A 16,377-nucleotide genomic window follows, 5' to 3' on the forward strand; every position below is an offset into this window, starting at 1 on the left:
CTGGGAATACCAGGTGCTGTAAGCTTTTTCAAGGAATCTGCTCTCTTTTACGCTGCGACAGACACAATGTATCCATGCCGTTTTGGCCCGCGAGGCACGAGGTATCTGTGTCTTCATACGTCGTTCATTTCCAAATTGATGATGGGCTTCAGGGTAAATTCGAAAAATCGGACGAAAAAAACCAAATCTGCTCTTTTGATTCACATTGAAACCCAGTGATAGGAGGTGGAGGTATTGTTTCCATGTTTCTTTCCTCCTGTGAGCCACTAGGTTTGTACCTTTTCATATACATCGTTGATTTGGGAATGGACGATGAACTCCTGGGTGAATTAGGAGAAATCCCCCCAAAAGTCCAAAAACTGCCCTTTTGTTTTACACTGCAAACCCCAAGGTGGAGTTTTGTTGCCATGTTGTCCCGCTTGTGTGTGTGTGAGTGAGTGTGTGCGTGACCGGTGGGAGAAATCGAGGTGCACTCCCGACAGGTGGACAGAGGAGCAGAGCCCGGCTTTGGAGGCACTTCAAAAAGCCCTTTGGTCGGCTGAGCATTTGCTTACGGCCATACCACCCTGAACACGCCCGATCTCGTCTGATCTCGGAAGCTAAGCAGGATCGGGCCTGGTCAGTACTTGGATGGGAGACCGCCTGGGAATACCAGGTGCTGTAAGCTTTTTCAAGGAATCTGCTCTCTTTTACGCTGCGACAGACACAATGTATCCATGCCGTTTTGGCCCGCGAGGCACGAGGTATCTGTGTCTTCATACGTCGTTCATTTCCAAATTGATGATGGGCTTCAGGGTAAATTCGAAAAATCGGACGAAAAAAACCAAATCTGCTCTTTTGATTCACATTGAAACCCAGTGATAGGAGGTGGAGGTATTGTTTCCATGTTTCTTTCCTCCTGTGAGCCACTAGGTTTGTACCTTTTCATATACATCGTTGATTTGGGAATGGACGATGAACTCCTGGGTGAATTAGGAGAAATCCCCCCAAAAGTCCAAAAACTGCCCTTTTGTTTTACACTGCAAACCCCAAGGTGGAGTTTTGTTGCCATGTTGTCCCGCTTGTGTGTGTGTGAGTGAGTGTGTGCGTGACCGGTGGGAGAAATCGAGGTGCACTCCCGACAGGTGGACAGAGGAGCAGAGCCCGGCTTTGGAGGCACTTCAAAAAGCCCTTTGGTCGGCTGAGCATTTGCTTACGGCCATACCACCCTGAACACGCCCGATCTCGTCTGATCTCGGAAGCTAAGCAGGGTCGGGCCTGGTCAGTACTTGGATGGGAGACCGCCTGGGAATACCAGGTGCTGTAAGCTTTTTCAAGGAATCTGCTCTCTTTTACGCTGCGACAGACACAATGTATCCATGCCGTTTTGGCCCGCGAGGCACGAGGTATCTGTGTCTTCATACGTCGTTCATTTCCAAATTGATGATGGGCTTCAGGGTAAATTCGAAAAATCGGACGAAAAAAACAAAATCTGCTCTTTTGATTCACATTGAAACCCAGTGATAGGAGGTGGAGGTATTGTTTCCATGTTTCTTTCCTCCTGTGAGCCACTAGGTTTGTACCTTTTCATATACATCGTTGATTTGGGAATGGACGATGAACTCCTGGGTGAATTAGGAGAAATCCCCCCAAAAGTCCAAAAACTGCCCTTTTGTTTTACACTGCAAACCCCAAGGTGGAGTTTTGTTGCCATGTTGTCCCGCTTGTGTGTGTGTGAGTGAGTGTGTGCGTGACCGGTGGGAGAAATCGAGGTGCACTCCTGACAGGTGGACAGAGGAGCAGAGCCCGGCTTTGGAGGCACTTCAAAAAGCCCTTTGGTCGGCTGAGCATTTGCTTACGGCCATACCACCCTGAACACGCCCGATCTCGTCTGATCTCGGAAGCTAAGCAGGGTCGGGCCTGGTCAGTACTTGGATGGGAGACCGCCTGGGAATACCAGGTGCTGTAAGCTTTTTCAAGGAATCTGCTCTCTTTTACGCTGCGACAGACACAATGTATCCATGCCGTTTTGGCCCGCGAGGCACGAGGTATCTGTGTCTTCATACGTCGTTCATTTCCAAATTGATGATGGGCTTCAGGGTAAATTCGAAAAATCGGACGAAAAAAACCAAATCTGCTCTTTTGATTCACATTGAAACCCAGTGATAGGAGGTGGAGGTATTGTTTCCATGTTTCTTTCCTCCTGTGAGCCACTAGGTTTGTACCTTTTCATATACATCGTTGATTTGGGAATGGACGATGAACTCCTGGGTGAATTAGGAGAAATCCCCCCAAAAGTCCAAAAACTGCCCTTTTGTTTTACACTGCAAACCCCAAGGTGGAGTTTTGTTGCCATGTTGTCCCGCTTGTGTGTGTGTGAGTGAGTGTGTGCGTGACCGGTGGGAGAAATCGAGGTGCACTCCCGACAGGTGGACAGAGGAGCAGAGCCCGGCTTTGGAGGCACTTCAAAAAGCCCTTTGGTCGGCTGAGCATTTGCTTACGGCCATACCACCCTGAACACGCCCGATCTCGTCTGATCTCGGAAGCTAAGCAGGGTCGGGCCTGGTCAGTACTTGGATGGGAGACCGCCTGGGAATACCAGGTGCTGTAAGCTTTTTCAAGGAATCTGCTCTCTTTTACGCTGCGACAGACACAATGTATCCATGCCGTTTTGGCCCGCGAGGCACGAGGTATCTGTGTCTTCATACGTCGTTCATTTCCAAATTGATGATGGGCTTCAGGGTAAATTCGAAAAATCGGACGAAAAAAACCAAATCTGCTCTTTTGATTCACATTGAAACCCAGTGATAGGAGGTGGAGGTATTGTTTCCATGTTTCTTTCCTCCTGTGAGCCACTAGGTTTGTACCTTTTCATATACATCGTTGATTTGGGAATGGACGATGAACTCCTGGGTGAATTAGGAGAAATCCCCCCAAAAGTCCAAAAACTGCCCTTTTGTTTTACACTGCAAACCCCAAGGTGGAGTTTTGTTGCCATGTTGTCCCGCTTGTGTGTGTGTGAGTGAGTGTGTGCGTGACCGGTGGGAGAAATCGAGGTGCACTCCCGACAGGTGGACAGAGGAGCAGAGCCCGGCTTTGGAGGCACTTCAAAAAGCCCTTTGGTCGGCTGAGCATTTGCTTACGGCCATACCACCCTGAACACGCCCGATCTCGTCTGATCTCGGAAGCTAAGCAGGGTCGGGCCTGGTCAGTACTTGGATGGGAGACCGCCTGGGAATACCAGGTGCTGTAAGCTTTTTCAAGGAATCTGCTCTCTTTTACGCTGCGACAGACACAATGTATCCATGCCGTTTTGGCCCGCGAGGCACGAGGTATCTGTGTCTTCATACGTCGTTCATTTCCAAATTGATGATGGGCTTCAGGGTAAATTCGAAAAATCGGACGAAAAAAACAAAATCTGCTCTTTTGATTCACATTGAAACCCAGTGATAGGAGGTGGAGGTATTGTTTCCATGTTTCTTTCCTCCTGTGAGCCACTAGGTTTGTACCTTTTCATATACATCGTTGATTTGGGAATGGACGATGAACTCCTGGGTGAATTAGGAGAAATCCCCCCAAAAGTCCAAAAACTGCCCTTTTGTTTTACACTGCAAACCCCAAGGTGGAGTTTTGTTGCCATGTTGTCCCGCTTGTGTGTGTGTGAGTGAGTGTGTGCGTGACCGGTGGGAGAAATCGAGGTGCACTCCTGACAGGTGGACAGAGGAGCAGAGCCCGGCTTTGGAGGCACTTCAAAAAGCCCTTTGGTCGGCTGAGCATTTGCTTACGGCCATACCACCCTGAACACGCCCGATCTCGTCTGATCTCGGAAGCTAAGCAGGGTCGGGCCTGGTCAGTACTTGGATGGGAGACCGCCTGGGAATACCAGGTGCTGTAAGCTTTTTCAAGGAATCTGCTCTCTTTTACGCTGCGACAGACACAATGTATCCATGCCGTTTTGGCCCGCGAGGCACGAGGTATCTGTGTCTTCATACGTCGTTCATTTCCAAATTGATGATGGGCTTCAGGGTAAATTCGAAAAATCGGACGAAAAAAACCAAATCTGCTCTTTTGATTCACATTGAAACCCAGTGATAGGAGGTGGAGGTATTGTTTCCATGTTTCTTTCCTCCTGTGAGCCACTAGGTTTGTACCTTTTCATATACATCGTTGATTTGGGAATGGACGATGAACTCCTGGGTGAATTAGGAGAAATCCCCCCAAAAGTCCAAAAACTGCCCTTTTGTTTTACACTGCAAACCCCAAGGTGGAGTTTTGTTGCCATGTTGTCCCGCTTGTGTGTGTGTGAGTGAGTGTGTGCGTGACCGGTGGGAGAAATCGAGGTGCACTCCCGACAGGTGGACAGAGGAGCAGAGCCCGGCTTTGGAGGCACTTCAAAAAGCCCTTTGGTCGGCTGAGCATTTGCTTACGGCCATACCACCCTGAACACGCCCGGGGGAGGAGCCTGTGGAGAGGAGCTGAGTGAGACCCCAGAGCAGCTGTTCAGCTCACAGAGAGAACAAGGACAAACATTTTGAGGTAAATCCTGGTCGATTTTGTTGCAAGGACTTGAGACTGAACGAACTTCCCCCCGACAGCTTCAGCTGTCAGGGGGGGAACCTTTTTGACGGGAAACCAAGAGCAGAATGGAGGAAATGCTGGGAGAGGAGAGTGGAAGTAAGTGCGACCAGGAAGCTAAAATGAAGTCTACAACGTATGAGAAAAAGTTAACAGTGCTGGTGGACATAGTCGGAGAAGAGAGAATAACGATGATGGGCATGCTAAGAAAAATAAAAGAGGACTGTGGAGTGGTGACAGGCTGCAGATATAAGACTCCCAAACAATACGAGGTGACAATGCAAACAAATACAGGCAAAGAACGCCTAATGGACGGAGTAATGATCGGGGAGACCAGAATTCTGGCAAGAGACATCCAAACGGACGAAATGGTGGTTTCTTTCCTCGCTCTCCCCATATACGTGGAAGACAAGGAGATAACCGAGAGGCTGAGGGAATGGGGGGTGAAGGCAGTCTCCGGGATAAGGAGGAGGATGTGGCCGGGCACCGACATTGCCGACGGGACAAGATTTGTAAAAGTCAAGTTCACAGACACAGTGAAATCACTACCGTACTCTACTAAGTTTAATGTAGTGGGAGGGGCAGAACACTTTCGGGTCATACACGACAGACAGGTGAAGGTGTGCCGACTATGCATCCAGCCGGGCCACGTGGTGAGAGACTGCCCGGAGTTTAAATGTTTCAAATGTGGCAGGAGAGGGCACTACGCACGGGAGTGCGAAGAGAACAATTGTAACACCTGCGGCATGGGAGGGATATGGTGTATGTGTGCAGAGCCCGAGACGCCTGGAGGAGAGACAAAGAGGGACTCCTGCGCCGCTGCGGACCAAAAGACCAAAGAGACGACGGAGAGAGCACAGAGAGCTGACCCGACGGGGGGAAGCGGGGAGACGACGGAGAGAGCAGAGAGTCCAGGCCCTGATCCCACAGCAGGAGCGGAAGGAGCAGGAGCAGGAGAAGTGCGGATGGAGGAGGAAGGAGAGCAGGACGGAGAGCAGCGAGAAGGAGAGGCGCAGGACGGTGATGAGGCGACAACGATGGAAGGAGAGGGGGAAACGGAGACTGTCAACGGAAGGGAGAGAGAGGGAGAGGCAGGAGCCAGAGAGATGGGCGGGGGAGAAAGTGAGGCAAAGAGGGAAGGGGTAGGAGGGCTGGGAACGAGTGAGGGTGCTGAGGAGCTGCAGAGTGGGATGGAGTGGGAAGGCTCTGAAACGTCCCTGAGTGAGGGAGATGTCATGGAGAAAGTGGGTGAGGTGAGGAAAAGGACACAAACCACGAGAAAGAGTAAAAGATTGGGGCAAATGAAAAAGAAAGCAGCTAGATGATGCTGGTGTGCGAAGCTGGCATTATATGCCTACAAGAGACTCATTGGGACAATAATTGTGCGAGAGAGACGGAGAGAGGGGGCGATCAGTGGGATGCATGTGAATAATGGGGGAGATAAATCCAGGGGGTGGTAATCCCAGTGAATGCGAATGTTAGAAAGTGTGTAGATGTTGGGGAAGGGAGAATGAATGGGATTTAATTTATTATGGAAAGACATGTAAGCATGATAAACAAAGATGTCAATAAGGATGTGTTTAACAGTGGGTTAATTAAGGGGAGCACCTTTCTTAGGGAAAAAGAAGATGGAGAACTCCTGCTGCACTTTGGATGAAAGAAAAAAATGTGTTAAATTAAACTGTGCGCAACGTGTTTGACTATGTATGTAAATGACTGGAAAATGTGATTGAAAATGATTTTTTGATAAAAAAAAAAAAAAAAAAACACGCCCGATCTCGTCTGATCTCGGAAGCTAAGCAGGGTCGGGCCTGGTCAGTACTTGGATGGGAGACCGCCTGGGAATACCAGGTGCTGTAAGCTTTTTCAAGGAATCTGCTCTCTTTTACGCTGCGACAGACACAATGTATCCATGCCGTTTTGGCCCGCGAGGCACGAGGTATCTGTGTCTTCATACGTCGTTCATTTCCAAATTGATGATGGGCTTCAGGGTAAATTCGAAAAATCGGACGAAAAAAACCAAATCTGCTCTTTTGATTCACATTGAAACCCAGTGATAGGAGGTGGAGGTATTGTTTCCATGTTTCTTTCCTCCTGTGAGCCACTAGGTTTGTACCTTTTCATATACATCGTTGATTTGGGAATGGACGATGAACTCCTGGGTGAATTAGGAGAAATCCCCCCAAAAGTCCAAAAACTGCCCTTTTGTTTTACACTGCAAACCCCAAGGTGGAGTTTTGTTGCCATGTTGTCCCGCTTGTGTGTGTGTGAGTGAGTGTGTGCGTGACCGGTGGGAGAAATCGAGGTGCACTCCCGACAGGTGGACAGAGGAGCAGAGCCCGGCTTTGGAGGCACTTCAAAAAGCCCTTTGGTCGGCTGAGCATTTGCTTACGGCCATACCACCCTGAACACGCCCGATCTCGTCTGATCTCGGAAGCTAAGCAGGGTCGGGCCTGGTCAGTACTTGGATGGGAGACCGCCTGGGAATACCAGGTGCTGTAAGCTTTTTCAAGGAATCTGCTCTCTTTTACGCTGCGACAGACACAATGTATCCATGCCGTTTTGGCCCGCGAGGCACGAGGTATCTGTGTCTTCATACGTCGTTCATTTCCAAATTGATGATGGGCTTCAGGGTAAATTCGAAAAATCGGACGAAAAAAACCAAATCTGCTCTTTTGATTCACATTGAAACCCAGTGATAGGAGGTGGAGGTATTGTTTCCATGTTTCTTTCCTCCTGTGAGCCACTAGGTTTGTACCTTTTCATATACATCGTTGATTTGGGAATGGACGATGAACTCCTGGGTGAATTAGGAGAAATCCCCCCAAAAGTCCAAAAACTGCCCTTTTGTTTTACACTGCAAACCCCAAGGTGGAGTTTTGTTGCCATGTTGTCCCGCTTGTGTGTGTGTGAGTGAGTGTGTGCGTGACCGGTGGGAGAAATCGAGGTGCACTCCCGACAGGTGGACAGAGGAGCAGAGCCCGGCTTTGGAGGCACTTCAAAAAGCCCTTTGGTCGGCTGAGCATTTGCTTACGGCCATACCACCCTGAACACGCCCGGGGGAGGAGCCTGTGGAGAGGAGCTGAGTGAGACCCCAGAGCAGCTGTTCAGCTCACAGAGAGAACAAGGACAAACATTTTGAGGTAAATCCTGGTCGATTTTGTTGCAAGGACTTGAGACTGAACGAACTTCCCCCCGACAGCTTCAGCTGTCAGGGGGGGAACCTTTTTGACGGGAAACCAAGAGCAGAATGGAGGAAATGCTGGGAGAGGAGAGTGGAAGTAAGTGCGACCAGGAAGCTAAAATGAAGTCTACAACGTATGAGAAAAAGTTAACAGTGCTGGTGGACATAGTCGGAGAAGAGAGAATAACGATGATGGGCATGCTAAGAAAAATAAAAGAGGACTGTGGAGTGGTGACAGGCTGCAGATATAAGACTCCCAAACAATACGAGGTGACAATGCAAACAAATACAGGCAAAGAACGCCTAATGGACGGAGTAATGATCGGGGAGACCAGAATTCTGGCAAGAGACATCCAAACGGACGAAATGGTGGTTTCTTTCCTCGCTCTCCCCATATACGTGGAAGACAAGGAGATAACCGAGAGGCTGAGGGAATGGGGGGTGAAGGCAGTCTCCGGGATAAGGAGGAGGATGTGGCCGGGCACCGACATTGCCGACGGGACAAGATTTGTAAAAGTCAAGTTCACAGACACAGTGAAATCACTACCGTACTCTACTAAGTTTAATGTAGTGGGAGGGGCAGAACACTTTCGGGTCATACACGACAGACAGGTGAAGGTGTGCCGACTATGCATCCAGCCGGGCCACGTGGTGAGAGACTGCCCGGAGTTTAAATGTTTCAAATGTGGCAGGAGAGGGCACTACGCACGGGAGTGCGAAGAGAACAATTGTAACACCTGCGGCATGGGAGGGATATGGTGTATGTGTGCAGAGCCCGAGACGCCTGGAGGAGAGACAAAGAGGGACTCCTGCGCCGCTGCGGACCAAAAGACCAAAGAGACGACGGAGAGAGCACAGAGAGCTGACCCGACGGGGGGAAGCGGGGAGACGACGGAGAGAGCAGAGAGTCCAGGCCCTGATCCCACAGCAGGAGCGGAAGGAGCAGGAGCAGGAGAAGTGCGGATGGAGGAGGAAGGAGAGCAGGACGGAGAGCAGCGAGAAGGAGAGGCGCAGGACGGTGATGAGGCGACAACGATGGAAGGAGAGGGGGAAACGGAGACTGTCAACGGAAGGGAGAGAGAGGGAGAGGCAGGAGCCAGAGAGATGGGCGGGGGAGAAAGTGAGGCAAAGAGGGAAGGGGTAGGAGGGCTGGGAACGAGTGAGGGTGCTGAGGAGCTGCAGAGTGGGATGGAGTGGGAAGGCTCTGAAACGTCCCTGAGTGAGGGAGATGTCATGGAGAAAGTGGGTGAGGTGAGGAAAAGGACACAAACCACGAGAAAGAGTAAAAGATTGGGGCAAATGAAAAAGAAAGCAGCTAGATGATGCTGGTGTGCGAAGCTGGCATTATATGCCTACAAGAGACTCATTGGGACAATAATTGTGCGAGAGAGACGGAGAGAGGGGGCGATCAGTGGGATGCATGTGAATAATGGGGGAGATAAATCCAGGGGGTGGTAATCCCAGTGAATGCGAATGTTAGAAAGTGTGTAGATGTTGGGGAAGGGAGAATGAATGGGATTTAATTTATTATGGAAAGACATGTAAGCATGATAAACAAAGATGTCAATAAGGATGTGTTTAACAGTGGGTTAATTAAGGGGAGCACCTTTCTTAGGGAAAAAGAAGATGGAGAACTCCTGCTGCACTTTGGATGAAAGAAAAAAATGTGTTAAATTAAACTGTGCGCAACGTGTTTGACTATGTATGTAAATGACTGGAAAATGTGATTGAAAATGATTTTTTGATAAAAAAAAAAAAAAAAAAAAAAAAAAAAACACGCCCGATCTCGTCTGATCTCGGAAGCTAAGCAGGGTCGGGCCTGGTCAGTACTTGGATGGGAGACCGCCTGGGAATACCAGGTGCTGTAAGCTTTTTCAAGGAATCTGCTCTCTTTTACGCTGCGACAGACACAATGTATCCATGCCGTTTTGGCCCGCGAGGCACGAGGTATCTGTGTCTTCATACGTCGTTCATTTCCAAATTGATGATGGGCTTCAGGGTAAATTCGAAAAATCGGACGAAAAAAACAAAATCTGCTCTTTTGATTCACATTGAAACCCAGTGATAGGAGGTGGAGGTATTGTTTCCATGTTTCTTTCCTCCTGTGAGCCACTAGGTTTGTACCTTTTCATATACATCGTTGATTTGGGAATGGACGATGAACTCCTGGGTGAATTAGGAGAAATCCCCCCAAAAGTCCAAAAACTGCCCTTTTGTTTTACACTGCAAACCCCAAGGTGGAGTTTTGTTGCCATGTTGTCCCGCTTGTGTGTGTGTGAGTGAGTGTGTGCGTGACCGGTGGGAGAAATCGAGGTGCACTCCCGACAGGTGGACAGAGGAGCAGAGCCCGGCTTTGGAGGCACTTCAAAAAGCCCTTTGGTCGGCTGAGCATTTGCTTACGGCCATACCACCCTGAACACGCCCGATCTCGTCTGATCTCGGAAGCTAAGCAGGGTCGGGCCTGGTCAGTACTTGGATGGGAGACCGCCTGGGAATACCAGGTGCTGTAAGCTTTTTCAAGGAATCTGCTCTCTTTTACGCTGCGACAGACACAATGTATCCATGCCGTTTTGGCCCGCGAGGCACGAGGTATCTGTGTCTTCATACGTCGTTCATTTCCAAATTGATGATGGGCTTCAGGGTAAATTCGAAAAATCGGACGAAAAAAACAAAATCTGCTCTTTTGATTCACATTGAAACCCAGTGATAGGAGGTGGAGGTATTGTTTCCATGTTTCTTTCCTCCTGTGAGCCACTAGGTTTGTACCTTTTCATATACATCGTTGATTTGGGAATGGACGATGAACTCCTGGGTGAATTAGGAGAAATCCCCCCAAAAGTCCAAAAACTGCCCTTTTGTTTTACACTGCAAACCCCAAGGTGGAGTTTTGTTGCCATGTTGTCCCGCTTGTGTGTGTGTGAGTGAGTGTGTGCGTGACCGGTGGGAGAAATCGAGGTGCACTCCCGACAGGTGGACAGAGGAGCAGAGCCCGGCTTTGGAGGCACTTCAAAAAGCCCTTTGGTCGGCTGAGCATTTGCTTACGGCCATACCACCCTGAACACGCCCGATCTCGTCTGATCTCGGAAGCTAAGCAGGGTCGGGCCTGGTCAGTACTTGGATGGGAGACCGCCTGGGAATACCAGGTGCTGTAAGCTTTTTCAAGGAATCTGCTCTCTTTTACGCTGCGACAGACACAATGTATCCATGCCGTTTTGGCCCGCGAGGCACGAGGTATCTGTGTCTTCATACGTCGTTCATTTCCAAATTGATGATGGGCTTCAGGGTAAATTCGAAAAATCGGACGAAAAAAACCAAATCTGCTCTTTTGATTCACATTGAAACCCAGTGATAGGAGGTGGAGGTATTGTTTCCATGTTTCTTTCCTCCTGTGAGCCACTAGGTTTGTACCTTTTCATATACATCGTTGATTTGGGAATGGACGATGAACTCCTGGGTGAATTAGGAGAAATCCCCCCAAAAGTCCAAAAACTGCCCTTTTGTTTTACACTGCAAACCCCAAGGTGGAGTTTTGTTGCCATGTTGTCCCGCTTGTGTGTGTGTGAGTGAGTGTGTGCGTGACCGGTGGGAGAAATCGAGGTGCACTCCCGACAGGTGGACAGAGGAGCAGAGCCCGGCTTTGGAGGCACTTCAAAAAGCCCTTTGGTCGGCTGAGCATTTGCTTACGGCCATACCACCCTGAACACGCCCGATCTCGTCTGATCTCGGAAGCTAAGCAGGGTCGGGCCTGGTCAGTACTTGGATGGGAGACCGCCTGGGAATACCAGGTGCTGTAAGCTTTTTCAAGGAATCTGCTCTCTTTTACGCTGCGACAGACACAATGTATCCATGCCGTTTTGGCCCGCGAGGCACGAGGTATCTGTGTCTTCATACGTCGTTCATTTCCAAATTGATGATGGGCTTCAGGGTAAATTCGAAAAATCGGACGAAAAAAACCAAATCTGCTCTTTTGATTCACATTGAAACCCAGTGATAGGAGGTGGAGGTATTGTTTCCATGTTTCTTTCCTCCTGTGAGCCACTAGGTTTGTACCTTTTCATATACATCGTTGATTTGGGAATGGACGATGAACTCCTGGGTGAATTAGGAGAAATCCCCCCAAAAGTCCAAAAACTGCCCTTTTGTTTTACACTGCAAACCCCAAGGTGGAGTTTTGTTGCCATGTTGTCCCGCTTGTGTGTGTGTGAGTGAGTGTGTGCGTGACCGGTGGGAGAAATCGAGGTGCACTCCCGACAGGTGGACAGAGGAGCAGAGCCCGGCTTTGGAGGCACTTCAAAAAGCCCTTTGGTCGGCTGAGCATTTGCTTACGGCCATACCACCCTGAACACGCCCGATCTCGTCTGATCTCGGAAGCTAAGCAGGGTCGGGCCTGGTCAGTACTTGGATGGGAGACCGCCTGGGAATACCAGGTGCTGTAAGCTTTTTCAAGGAATCTGCTCTCTTTTACGCTGCGACAGACACAATGTATCCATGCCGTTTTGGCCCGCGAGGCACGAGGTATCTGTGTCTTCATACGTCGTTCATTTCCAAATTGATGATGGGCTTCAGGGTAAATTCGAAAAATCGGACGAAAAAAACAAAATCTGCTCTTTTGATTCACATTGAAACCCAGTGATAGGAGGTGGAGGTATTGTTTCCATGTTTCTTTCCTCCTGTGAGCCACTAGGTTTGTACCTTTTCATATACATCGTTGATTTGGGAATGGACGATGAACTCCTGGGTGAATTAGGAGAAATCCCCCCCAAAAGTCCAAAAACTGCCCTTTTGTTTTACACTGCAAACCCCAAGGTGGAGTTTTGTTGCCATGTTGTCCCGCTTGTGTGTGTGTGAGTGAGTGTGTGCGTGACCGGTGGGAGAAATCGAGGTGCACTCCCGACAGGTGGACAGAGGAGCAGAGCCCGGCTTTGGAGGCACTTCAAAAAGCCCTTTGGTCGGCTGAGCATTTGCTTACGGCCATACCACCCTGAACACGCCCGGGGGAGGAGCCTGTGGAGAGGAGCTGAGTGAGACCCCAGAGCAGCTGTTCAGCTCACAGAGAGAACAAGGACAAACATTTTGAGGTAAATCCTGGTCGATTTTGTTGCAAGGACTTGAGACTGAACGAACTTCCCCCCGACAGCTTCAGCTGTCAGGGGGGGAACCTTTTTGACGGGAAACCAAGAGCAGAATGGAGGAAATGCTGGGAGAGGAGAGTGGAAGTAAGTGCGACCAGGAAGCTAAAATGAAGTCTACAACGTATGAGAAAAAGTTAACAGTGCTGGTGGACATAGTCGGAGAAGAGAGAATAACGATGATGGGCATGCTAAGAAAAATAAAAGAGGACTGTGGAGTGGTGACAGGCTGCAGATATAAGACTCCCAAACAATACGAGGTGACAATGCAAACAAATACAGGCAAAGAACGCCTAATGGACGGAGTAATGATCGGGGAGACCAGAATTCTGGCAAGAGACATCCAAACGGACGAAATGGTGGTTTCTTTCCTCGCTCTCCCCATATACGTGGAAGACAAGGAGATAACCGAGAGGCTGAGGGAATGGGGGGTGAAGGCAGTCTCCGGGATAAGGAGGAGGATGTGGCCGGGCACCGACATTGCCGACGGGACAAGATTTGTAAAAGTCAAGTTCACAGACACAGTGAAATCACTACCGTACTCTACTAAGTTTAATGTAGTGGGAGGGGCAGAACACTTTCGGGTCATACACGACAGACAGGTGAAGGTGTGCCGACTATGCATCCAGCCGGGCCACGTGGTGAGAGACTGCCCGGAGTTTAAATGTTTCAAATGTGGCAGGAGAGGGCACTACGCACGGGAGTGCGAAGAGAACAATTGTAACACCTGCGGCATGGGAGGGATATGGTGTATGTGTGCAGAGCCCGAGACGCCTGGAGGAGAGACAAAGAGGGACTCCTGCGCCGCTGCGGACCAAAAGACCAAAGAGACGACGGAGAGAGCACAGAGAGCTGACCCGACGGGGGGAAGCGGGGAGACGACGGAGAGAGCAGAGAGTCCAGGCCCTGATCCCACAGCAGGAGCGGAAGGAGCAGGAGCAGGAGAAGTGCGGATGGAGGAGGAAGGAGAGCAGGACGGAGAGCAGCGAGAAGGAGAGGCGCAGGACGGTGATGAGGCGACAACGATGGAAGGAGAGGGGGAAACGGAGACTGTCAACGGAAGGGAGAGAGAGGGAGAGGCAGGAGCCAGAGAGATGGGCGGGGGAGAAAGTGAGGCAAAGAGGGAAGGGGTAGGAGGGCTGGGAACGAGTGAGGGTGCTGAGGAGCTGCAGAGTGGGATGGAGTGGGAAGGCTCTGAAACGTCCCTGAGTGAGGGAGATGTCATGGAGAAAGTGGGTGAGGTGAGGAAAAGGACACAAACCACGAGAAAGAGTAAAAGATTGGGGCAAATGAAAAAGAAAGCAGCTAGATGATGCTGGTGTGCGAAGCTGGCATTATATGCCTACAAGAGACTCATTGGGACAATAATTGTGCGAGAGAGACGGAGAGAGGGGGCGATCAGTGGGATGCATGTGAATAATGGGGGAGATAAATCCAGGGGGTGGTAATCCCAGTGAATGCGAATGTTAGAAAGTGTGTAGATGTTGGGGAAGGGAGAATGAATGGGATTTAATTTATTATGGAAAGACATGTAAGCATGATAAACAAAGATGTCAATAAGGATGTGTTTAACAGTGGGTTAATTAAGGGGAGCACCTTTCTTAGGGAAAAAGAAGATGGAGAACTCCTGCTGCACTTTGGATGAAAGAAAAAAATGTGTTAAATTAAACTGTGCGCAACGTGTTTGACTATGTATGTAAATGACTGGAAAATGTGATTGAAAATGATTTTTTGATAATAAAAAAAAAAAAAAAAAAAAAAAAAAACACGCCCGATCTCGTCTGATCTCGGAAGCTAAGCAGGGTCGGGCCTGGTCAGTACTTGGATGGGAGACCGCCTGGGAATACCAGGTGCTGTAAGCTTTTTCAAGGAATCTGCTCTCTTTTACGCTGCGACAGACACAATGTATCCATGCCGTTTTGGCCCGCGAGGCACGAGGTATCTGTGTCTTCATACGTCGTTCATTTCCAAATTGATGATGGGCTTCAGGGTAAATTCGAAAAATCGGACGAAAAAAACAAAATCTGCTCTTTTGATTCACATTGAAACCCAGTGATAGGAGGTGGAGGTATTGTTTCCATGTTTCTTTCCTCCTGTGAGCCACTAGGTTTGTACCTTTTCATATACATCGTTGATTTGGGAATGGACGATGAACTCCTGGGTGAATTAGGAGAAATCCCCCCAAAAGTCCAAAAACTGCCCTTTTGTTTTACACTGCAAACCCCAAGGTGGAGTTTTGTTGCCATGTTGTCCCGCTTGTGTGTGTGTGAGTGAGTGTGTGCGTGACCGGTGGGAGAAATCGAGGTGCACTCCCGACAGGTGGACAGAGGAGCAGAGCCCGGCTTTGGAGGCACTTCAAAAAGCCCTTTGGTCGGCTGAGCATTTGCTTACGGCCATACCACCCTGAACACGCCCGATCTCGTCTGATCTCGGAAGCTAAGCAGGGTCGGGCCTGGTCAGTACTTGGATGGGAGACCGCCTGGGAATACCAGGTGCTGTAAGCTTTTTCAAGGAATCTGCTCTCTTTTACGCTGCGACAGACACAATGTATCCATGCCGTTTTGGCCCGCGAGGCACGAGGTATCTGTGTCTTCATACGTCGTTCATTTCCAAATTGATGATGGGCTTCAGGGTAAATTCGAAAAATCGGACGAAAAAAACAAAATCTGCTCTTTTGATTCACATTGAAACCCAGTGATAGGAGGTGGAGGTATTGTTTCCATGTTTCTTTCCTCCTGTGAGCCACTAGGTTTGTACCTTTTCATATACATCGTTGATTTGGGAATGGACGATGAACTCCTGGGTGAATTAGGAGAAATCCCCCCAAAAGTCCAAAAACTGCCCTTTTGTTTTACACTGCAAACCCCAAGGTGGAGTTTTGTTGCCATGTTGTCCCGCTTGTGTGTGTGTGAGTGAGTGTGTGCGTGACCGGTGGGAGAAATCGAGGTGCACTCCCGACAGGTGGACAGAGGAGCAGAGCCCGGCTTTGGAGGCACTTCAAAAAGCCCTTTGGTCGGCTGAGCATTTGCTTACGGCCATACCACCCTGAACACGCCCGATCTCGTCTGATCTCGGAAGCTAAGCAGGGTCGGGCCTGGTCAGTACTTGGATGGGAGACCGCCTGGGAATACCAGGTGCTGTAAGCTTTTTCAAGGAATCTGCTCTCTTTTACGCTGCGACAGACACAATGTATCCATGCCGTTTTGGCCCGCGAGGCACGAGGTATCTGTGTCTTCATACGTCGTTCATTTCCAAATTGATGATGGGCTTCAGGGTAAATTCGAAAAATCGGACGAAAAAAACCAAATCTGCTCTTTTGATTCACATTGAAACCCAGTGATAGGAGGTGGAGGTATTGTTTCCATGTTTCTTTCCTCCTGTGAGCCACTAGGTTTGTACCTTTTCATATACATCGTTGATTTGGGAATGGACGATGAACTCCTGGGTGAATTAGGAGAAATCCCCCCAAAAGTCCAAAAACTGCCCTTTTGTTTTACACTGCAAACCCCA

At 49.4% G+C, this 16,377-nt stretch overlaps 13 non-coding genes across 13 annotated transcripts; all 13 read left to right on the plus strand.

Moving 5' to 3' along the window:
• The first annotated feature begins 548 nt into the window (after positions 1 to 548).
• LOC134132255 (5S ribosomal RNA) lies at positions 549 to 667 on the plus strand. Its single transcript, XR_009956792.1, has one exon. It is a non-coding gene; the product is annotated as a 5S ribosomal RNA (ribosomal RNA).
• Positions 668 to 1,190: 523 nt separating this feature from the next.
• Positions 1,191 to 1,309, plus strand: LOC134132221 (5S ribosomal RNA). Its single transcript, XR_009956758.1, has one exon. It is a non-coding gene; the product is annotated as a 5S ribosomal RNA (ribosomal RNA).
• A 523-nt stretch (positions 1,310 to 1,832) lies between these two features.
• Positions 1,833 to 1,951, plus strand: LOC134132222 (5S ribosomal RNA). Its single transcript, XR_009956759.1, has one exon. It is a non-coding gene; the product is annotated as a 5S ribosomal RNA (ribosomal RNA).
• A 523-nt stretch (positions 1,952 to 2,474) lies between these two features.
• LOC134132223 (5S ribosomal RNA) lies at positions 2,475 to 2,593 on the plus strand. The gene has a single exon (XR_009956760.1). It is a non-coding gene; the product is annotated as a 5S ribosomal RNA (ribosomal RNA).
• A 523-nt stretch (positions 2,594 to 3,116) lies between these two features.
• LOC134132224 (5S ribosomal RNA) lies at positions 3,117 to 3,235 on the plus strand. The gene has a single exon (XR_009956761.1). It is a non-coding gene; the product is annotated as a 5S ribosomal RNA (ribosomal RNA).
• Positions 3,236 to 3,758: 523 nt separating this feature from the next.
• On the plus strand, positions 3,759 to 3,877 carry LOC134132225 (5S ribosomal RNA). The gene has a single exon (XR_009956762.1). It is a non-coding gene; the product is annotated as a 5S ribosomal RNA (ribosomal RNA).
• A 3,063-nt stretch (positions 3,878 to 6,940) lies between these two features.
• LOC134132226 (5S ribosomal RNA) lies at positions 6,941 to 7,059 on the plus strand. Its single transcript, XR_009956763.1, has one exon. It is a non-coding gene; the product is annotated as a 5S ribosomal RNA (ribosomal RNA).
• A 3,073-nt stretch (positions 7,060 to 10,132) lies between these two features.
• LOC134132227 (5S ribosomal RNA) lies at positions 10,133 to 10,251 on the plus strand. Its single transcript, XR_009956764.1, has one exon. It is a non-coding gene; the product is annotated as a 5S ribosomal RNA (ribosomal RNA).
• A 523-nt stretch (positions 10,252 to 10,774) lies between these two features.
• On the plus strand, positions 10,775 to 10,893 carry LOC134132228 (5S ribosomal RNA). The gene has a single exon (XR_009956765.1). It is a non-coding gene; the product is annotated as a 5S ribosomal RNA (ribosomal RNA).
• Positions 10,894 to 11,416: 523 nt separating this feature from the next.
• LOC134132229 (5S ribosomal RNA) lies at positions 11,417 to 11,535 on the plus strand. The gene has a single exon (XR_009956766.1). It is a non-coding gene; the product is annotated as a 5S ribosomal RNA (ribosomal RNA).
• Positions 11,536 to 12,058: 523 nt separating this feature from the next.
• Positions 12,059 to 12,177, plus strand: LOC134132230 (5S ribosomal RNA). Its single transcript, XR_009956767.1, has one exon. It is a non-coding gene; the product is annotated as a 5S ribosomal RNA (ribosomal RNA).
• A 3,075-nt stretch (positions 12,178 to 15,252) lies between these two features.
• LOC134132231 (5S ribosomal RNA) lies at positions 15,253 to 15,371 on the plus strand. The gene has a single exon (XR_009956768.1). It is a non-coding gene; the product is annotated as a 5S ribosomal RNA (ribosomal RNA).
• A 523-nt stretch (positions 15,372 to 15,894) lies between these two features.
• Positions 15,895 to 16,013, plus strand: LOC134132232 (5S ribosomal RNA). Its single transcript, XR_009956769.1, has one exon. It is a non-coding gene; the product is annotated as a 5S ribosomal RNA (ribosomal RNA).
• Positions 16,014 to 16,377: the final 364 nt, after the last annotated feature.

The sequence above is a fragment of the Pungitius pungitius genome, chromosome 7 (assembly GCF_949316345.1).
Source record: "Pungitius pungitius chromosome 7, fPunPun2.1, whole genome shotgun sequence".
NCBI classification, from domain to species: Eukaryota; Metazoa; Chordata; class Actinopteri; order Perciformes; family Gasterosteidae; genus Pungitius; species Pungitius pungitius.